This window comes from Octodon degus, unplaced genomic scaffold (assembly GCF_000260255.1).
Source record: "Octodon degus isolate 3935 unplaced genomic scaffold, OctDeg1.0 scaffold00106, whole genome shotgun sequence".
NCBI classification, from domain to species: Eukaryota; Metazoa; Chordata; class Mammalia; order Rodentia; family Octodontidae; genus Octodon; species Octodon degus.
This window is the reverse complement of record NW_004524682.1, coordinates 7,390,736-7,399,109: the sequence shown is the minus strand read 5'-3', so window position 1 is coordinate 7,399,109 and position 8,374 is coordinate 7,390,736. Positions and strand designations below refer to the sequence as shown.

The 8,374-nt window shown below is 37.8% G+C and overlaps 1 pseudogene across 1 annotated transcript; it reads right to left on the bottom strand.

The window, feature by feature from the left end:
- Positions 1-7,848: 7,848 nt before the first annotated feature.
- On the bottom strand, positions 7,849-8,372 carry LOC101587864 (annotated as a pseudogene). Its single transcript, XR_002822756.1, has one exon. The product of XR_002822756.1 is annotated as a mitochondrial intermembrane space import and assembly protein 40 pseudogene (transcript).
- Positions 8,373-8,374: the final 2 nt, after the last annotated feature.

Below are 8,374 nucleotides of genomic sequence, written 5' to 3'. Positions count from 1 at the left end.
AAAATCATACTTGTCATCTTGATCTTCTAAATGAGTACAATTTGTAATGTCCTATCAATTATTACTATACTCTCTTCAAAATAAATTTTATAAAAACAGAAAAGCAAGAGGGATAAGAACAAAATTTAAGGTTACTGCAAAATAAGTGGTAATGTGTAATGATATGTCCAATCTTACATAACTATATCTGTTAATCTGAGCAACAGATTTGATGATCAAAATAGGTAATTTATCAACCATTGTTAATCAGCTATTGTTCTGAAAATCTGTAACATATACGTTTTTGTATATTACCTTGTTTCTGATTTTTGTTCTTCCTTTTGTCTTATACTGTTCAAAATGAAATAATAAAATTATATTTATTTTTTTTAAAAAGGAGGAAAACAGGAAGAGGAATTCAGGTGTAGTTTAGTGGTAAAACATTTGTAGAGCATATGGCTTGATCTCCACCACTACAAAATAATAATAATTATTATTTTGATCACAAGATTGTATAGAGGCCAGAGAACACTTTTACTGTTTTGGTAAATTTTGTTGAAATATAACACATATATGGAAAAGTGCAGTTAGTAAATATGGTAGATAAATTTTCATTAGGTGAACTTTCCTGTTTAAAGCATAAAAGGAAATTGTAAAAGCATAATTGTTACAATTTGAAACATCTGTATGTTAAAAAAGGTCAAACAACATAAAGGGGGAAATGACAAACTAGGAAAATATTTGCCATTGCATCACAAAGGAAAACTACCCTATGTTGTTTTCAAGGTAAAAGATAATTTTTTTTATGTTTACACACATAATCTAATTTTAATTAACTTTGTAAATTAAAACGTAACATTGCCACAGCATTACTTTATTGATATCTAAACAACAACTTATCTGTTTGAGAAAATAGGTTAGGCCATTATTATATATCATCCACCTTTTCTCTTTGTCCCTTTAAAATGTCTCTCAAATTGAAATGAAATATTCACAACTGACCCCCAGTAGGTTATGAAATATGCACTACAGTACTTGAGAAAAGACTTCCTTTTTGACTTTAGCTTAGTGCATGATGATAGACCTGGGGCAAGTTTCAGTTTTGGGCATGTAGTGAGCCAGTTTTCCAGCACCATTTGTTAAAGAGGCTATCTTTCTTCCAAAAAGCATGTTTGGCCCCTTTGTCAAAGATAAGGTGGCTGAGTGTGCTTGTAGTGGCTTCTGCATCTTCTAATCTATTCCCTTGATCCTCAGGTCTGTTTTTGCTAATATCATGCTGATTTGATCACAGTAGCTTTGTAGTATAATTTCAAGTCAGGAATTGTAATGCCTCCTGCCTTGTCTTTGTTGCCCAAAATTGCCTAGAAAGATTTGTACTAAGTGTTTGGACAGGATATCATATCTACATCTTGTACTATGAATAACTGTACGAAGACAACAATATGCAATGTGTTAACCATTTTGCCTATCCCACCAACCCACCTCGAGACTGTCTCATTGTTACTTGCTCCTCAACAAAATTAATTAAAAAAAGACTTCCCACTAACTACCAGTATGACACTGGCAAATCATTTAAACACTTACAATCTCCATCTCTCATATATAAAACAGTGAGCTGGTGATCATGTCTAAGGTCTTCTCTAGTGCTCAGTTTGATAGCTTTAAGACAGTTAAGTCCCAACCTCACCTCCACAGAGAATTGTCTGAGTATGTTTCTTTTTTCCCCATAATTTTATTGATAAACAAATAGCAATGAGACAGTTTCAAATCAAATTGGTAGGACAGTTTCAACAATTCACACATTGCATACATTCTTCCTAGTGGTTAATTGCTGTACAAGATGCAGAAATGACATCCTATTTACAAACACCATTAGAACAAATCACTCTGTTCATTAAGAGAATGTAACTATATATCTATCCTAACCACTTGGAATACACAGACACAAAATGGACATTCATCTGTATCCTCTTTTTTTTTGTTAAGTTCCGTTATTTGTATATTATAGGTGTATAAACTCAGTAAAATATTCTAAAGGAGTCCAGTAGCCCATAATAGTATTGGGTCTTCTGCTTGACTGGCAATGTCAGAAATTGTTGACCTGAGTCCCCTACAGCTCAACATAAGAGCATGGCTTTACTTCTTATATTTCATTTTTATACTTTTCTGCTGGATGGTTAAGACCAAGGTACAGCAGGACCTATGCAACTAGAGTTGTAGCTTTTGGATCTGATAAGGTCAGTGAAATCCCCTCAGGATTTATCCTGAGATCCTGTACCTCAGATTGTAGAACCTTTGTCAGTGTCAGCCATGTGGGTAAAAGATAATTTTAAAGCTTGAATACCAAAGCTTCAAAGTAGGAAAGGCACACATAACACAATTAGATGTATAAGCTGAGGTTATAGCTCAGTGGCACAGTACCTGCCTGGCAAATGTGAGGTCCTGAGTTCAATTCCTGGTTAAAAAAATCCAAAAGAATAATTAGCTGTATGAAAGAAATGTCTTTTCTTGTAATTAAATTTGTTGGCAGTAGTGAAAATCATATAATGCTCTGTGAAAGGAGGCACTGGAAACAGAACTTGCAAGCCTTCCTAGTAAGAGTAAACTAGTTCTTGAATGTGAATGGGGGTGGACAGCGAAGGGGCACATGGGGTACTTGGTGTGATTTGTACTAGGCATTCAGAACCTGCAACAAAGTCATGTTTGCTCCAAATTCCTACTTCTAGACATTTGTTGAAATAAATAATAGTAAAACAAAAATAACTTTACATCAAATTTGGGGAAACAAAGTATAGCTAGTTACGTATAGGATATGTGCTTCCTCCACTAAAAAATACTATCACAGAAAAGCTGGGCGTGGTATCCCTCAGCAATTCCGGCATAACGAAGGCTAAAGTAGCAGGATCATCCAGAGTTTGAGGACAGCCTGAACTACATAGTGAGACCTCAGTTTCTCTCCCCACCCTCCTACCCTACTTCCACCTTCTTCAGCAGCTGTAAATCTTAGTTTAACAGGAGAACAAGGCCAGGCCTGGTGTCACACATCTATCATCCCAGAAACTTGGGAAGCTGAGGTAAGAGGATCGAAATTGGAGGCCTGTCTGGGCAGTTTGCTCCATCTTGTCTTAAAGTAAAAAAATAAAATGGCCTGAGGCTTCAGTTTGCTTGGGGAGTGCCCTGAGGTCTGTGCCCTAGTACCACTGAAAAATAAAAGTAAAATAAAAAGGGAAAAGGCTTGAATGTGAGTAAAGAAATACGAGTGACATTTCTTTTTCTATCTGTGCTTTTTCTACATTTTCCAAATTTTTTGGTGATGAGCACTAGTTAATTTTATAGTAGAAAACAAATATTACAAATAATACGAATAAGTTTTTTATTGCATGATTTCATAAAGTCCATGCCCTAAGCAACAAAAATCTCCTTTTTACATGTTCTATTGGTACATTAATAAAAATAGTCCTTTTTATGTTCCCTGTCCAGGGGGTGGGGCTGGCTAGCATGTGGTGCTGGAGGACTGAACCGCGGTCCCTGTGCTTTGCTAAGCTTGTTCTAAGTAGGTGCTTTAGACCACTGAGCCATCTCACCAGTCCTACACTTATCTTTAGAAATGTAAATGTTGAAGGCCAACTCCTGAGCTTAGCAAATGAGGAAAACCATTGACCGTGGGAGCCCAAGGGCTTCTGGGAAAAAGCTGAGAGTCTCCTCTCCCTGCTCCCTAAATTTTCCCACTTATGTTTAGACTAGAGTAGTCCCAGCCAATGCTCAGGTGCAAGTTGTGTAGCAGGATCCCTGGAGTGAGATGAGAGAGGACAGAGGGAGGAGGGCCTGGGGAGATTGGCCCCACAGTCTCTCCTGGAGCAGCTCCAGGGCCCCTTGCTCCTTGAGTTACTGTTACTGTGAGTGGGAGAACTGGCCCTTTGGAGCTCTCTCTTGGGATTCTCAGGAATTCCTGTACTTGAGAATCCACTTTAAATTTTATAGGGCTTGGCACCAAGAAAACCTCATAGTAGCAATACTCAATTCCATGTAGTGGCTCTGCTTAGATCTGGGCAAGAGAAGCCAGCACTGAGGATCCTACCCTGAGCCAGCCACACAAGGCAGAAACATCCACAAAGCAGATGTGTTAAAGAACAGGGGTGTCTTTGTTACTGTGATGTGCATGCTGGCAAAGAAAGGCCTGCCACTGCCAAAGAAAAGCCTTTGGCTAACACTATTCAAGGCCCAGGTAACACTGTCTCCTTGAAACAAAAGGCTACTGTGAGAAATGTGCAGGTTTTACGGTGGCTCCAGTGTATTGCTTCAGAAGGCCAGATGGCTCTGCATGGTAAAGATTCGTAGATCAAGGAGACTGGACACACAGTCAAATCATTTCCCGGCAGGGAAATTTCTAAAAAATTTTTTTGAAAAAGATGAATTTTTTAGTATTCTAACCTTTTACTTTTAATTCCATATTTTGAAGAAAGTACATATAAAATTTTGTAGACTTTTATTAAATTTTGTATATACGCTAAGTGCAATTATATTTGTAAAACATTATTGAGGTCGTTAGTTGATAAATCAAAATTATGAGTTTTTTTGAGTAGAACTGGGAATTGAACACAGAGCCTCATGCAGGCCAAGTAAGTGCTCCACCACTAAGTTATTTAATTAATTTATTTATTTTGGTTTTTTGAGGCAGAGTCTCCCTGTTTAGCCCAGGTTGGCTTCAAACTCATAGATCTTCCTGCCTCAGCCTTCTGAGTGTTAGGATTATAGGCATGCATCATCATAGTTTATTTTATTTTATTTTATTTTATTTTATTTTATTTTATTTTATTTTATTTTATTTTATGACAAGGTCTCATTAGGTTGCCCACAATCTTCATGCTTCAAGCCTCCCAAGTAGCTGGGATTGCAGGCATGTGCCAGGATGCCTGGGTAGAGAAAATCTTTTTTTCTTCTTCTTTTATTTATCTATCTATTTGGTATAGGTTCTCGCTATACATCTGTACTCTTAATGATTCTCCTGTGTCGGTTTCCCCAGTGCAGGGATTTCAGGCATGCACCACCCCCCTCAGTTTTGGTGGCCTGCATGGTGCACCTGGACACTGCATGCTGTACCAGGGATTGAACCTGGGTCCTTGCACTTGCCAGGCGGGTGCTTAGACTTCAGTGCTATCTCCCAGCCCCAGGAAAATCTTGATCATATCAACAACATTTGTGGTTTTACTGCAAGGAGAATATAAAAATGTGTTGATATAAATACCATTTATAAATTAATTTTGTCCATATTTTACTAGTGATTCAAATGTGAACCAGATGAGAGTCCCCAGTCAATTCTCTTTTTGCTCTTCCTCTGGTTTCTTCTATTAACAGGAAGTAAACATAAGCTAATGATGAAATTCTGTGTATAATTTTGCACAACCTTAGCTCTATTCTTATTATGCAGAAATTTTATATCAAATTAATTTTCAGAACGTGACTTACCAAAAAATTCTATCTATTCTCCCCCTCAACTATTTTTATATTTCTTTTTCAAGATGAATACAATAATGAAGAATACAAAGAAAACTGGATTTGAGGCAAATCTAAACAACAGCTGTAGGAAGTGTATGTGATGTACGGACAAGCGGAAGTGAGTCCTGTTACGTACAGATCATCCTTTTCCTGCATTTTTTTCCTAAGCTTTCTTGGAACATATGATGATATGCAGTTCCATAAAACTGTCAACAACACTCCCAATAGGAATGTCATTTGGAAGGTTTTATGGATAGAATTTTTTTTTGTTTTCAGTACCAGGAATTGAACTCAGGACCTTTCACTTGCCAGCCAATCACTTATTCTACTGAGCTATCTCCCAGGCCCTAGGAAGATTTTATGAAAAAAATATGCAAGCTATACTCAGAGCTTTCTAAACATCAAAGATAAAACAGAAGGTAGCTAACTTCTATTGTGTTCTTTTGTATGGCACTAAGAGGTTTACGCACGTTATTTCAATTAATGCCTACTGTAGCAGAAGTTGCTATTTTCTCAGTGTCAATTCTTTCAGCGTTTTCTCTCAAAAATTATTTAATGACTACATACTATAAAAACATTATAATAAACAATTTATGAGCTGTAAAAAAGTATAAGAACAAACAATTCATCCAATTCTATCATTTAGAAATAACATAGCACTGGTGCACACCTCTAATCCCAGCACTTGGGCCAGCCTGGGTTACAAAGTGAGTTCAAGGCCAGCCTGAACTGCATAGTGAAACCCTGCCTCAGAAAGATGAGAAGGAAGGAAGGAAGGAAGGAAGGAAGGAAGGAAGGAAGGAAGGAAGGAAGGAAGGTCAACAAAGAAATCAAGAAAGCAAGCAAGAAGAAATAGTGGACCTCCTTGAAGACATTTTTTAGTAAAAGAAAGAAGGAAAAAGTAAGAAAAACTTCTCCCCAAGTGAAATCACAACATAAATCCTGTTCTTACATATACTATTCAAATTTATAATAGAAGAAAAGAAACAAATACAACTAAAAGAATTTTTGAAATTCAAAGTCAGAACATATTTCCTCAGCATAAGAGATGTTAATTCCTAATTTTGTTCTAAATGAACAGTAAATTTATGAAAAATAAAAAGTTGTTAATTTGTGTTTATATTTTAATAAAATCTTAGCATTTTTAGCTGATTCAATTAACATCCTTCTAGAAAAACACAGGGTCTTACCGTTTCACACTGGGACCGGCTCAGGCTGGCCTCAAACTTACTATGTCACCGGGATGACCTTCAACTCTAGACGCTCTTGCCTTAGGCTTTCACGTGCTGGTCTTACAGTCATGTGCCAACATACTGGGCTTACACTGCACATTCTTAAACGTTTATTTTCTAATGTGTGTCAAAATTTTTATAGTAATTTAGTATTGTCTCTCCCGCTGCATAGAGTCAATATTATATTGACAGTTCTTTTTACCACTGTTTTCTGCTTCTCAGTGCTCTGTTTTGATTCATGTATTCTTTGGCTGGTTTTCCTTAACAAGTGCCATCATTTTTGTAATGCATCTCATGCTGCCTAACATTTTTCACCTATGAAAATATCTACTTTCTCTTATTCTTGAGTAACATCTTGTCTGAGTATGCTATCCTTGGATGGCAATATCAGTTATTTTTGGATCACATTCAGTTTCCCTTTTTGAAGATTTTTTTTTTTTTCAGGTAGTAATCCCCTTTCTTTTAATTGAGTTACTGAATTCACAGTTTCCTTTTTTGGCTGCTACACTGGTAATAATTAGGTCCCAACCTCTAAGAACATGACATTTGACCAGCCTGAGAGCCAGTATAAATACAAACCCCCAAACCAGGGCTCTCACAACAGTAAAACAAAAACTGCAAAAACTAGCCTTTCCTTTCACACAGAAAGGGGCAGGAATTGGAGGGTCCAAATCCTCACTCTCCAGACTAGAAAACCAAGTTCAAGGTTAATGGAAACAAAAGTATATGAGGAATGAAGTCTGGGACGACCCCACATGCAAGGGCATGGCGGTCTTGACTACCTGGCCTCTTCTATGAGGAATGACCCCACAGGAGCATTTCAGAAGCAAGATGTTGCTGCTTCTATTTAATTTCCCAAAGAGATATAAAAGCTATGAAAAGGAGTATTACAGATCAGAAGAAATCAACTTGCTTATGAGAAACATTCCTGGATAACCATTTTCAATTACCAAGACCATCCAGTACATTATTTCAGAGTGGCAAAATTCAGGGCAATCTGAAAGAAATCAAGTGGCAGCTACATTGGCTGACAGATTTATACAGGTCACAGACACACACACACACACACACACACACACACACACACACCCTCTTTTGCTTTCCTTTACAGTGTATCTGTCAAAGGGCCAAGACCCTGATCATCAAAATAAATTATTTTATACATTACAGTGCACAGACTAACACAGGGAAAGACATTTCTTGGAGAACAATGAAATGAAAAGGCATTTTACAAAAGGTCCATGTGACTTTGGAATGGGAGGACAGAAGGCAGCACAGTGACCTGCATTAAATGGACGCTGACTCTTCTTTGGTGGCAGTGGCTCCAGTGGGAGCCATTTCCTCTGCATGTTCTGATGGCTTCTCTTCTGCCTCCTCTTCTTCATCCTCTTGGGGATATAGGTCTGGGTATTTCTGCATGCATTCCTTCATGGCCCGAAACTGGTCTACACAGTCCGATCCCTTGATGTCCTCTGTGCTATAGTGGAAGCAGGAAAAGGCTGACTTAAACTGTTCCCCACAGGGGCCGCTGGCCATGCCCCCCAGGCACGGGCAGTTCCAGTTAATTTCTCCATTTGGCAGTATCAACCCATGTTCCTCATATGGGTCGTTGGGGTCATCGGCCACCAGCTCTGCACTGCTAGGTGTCTCGTGGTCTTCTTTGGTCA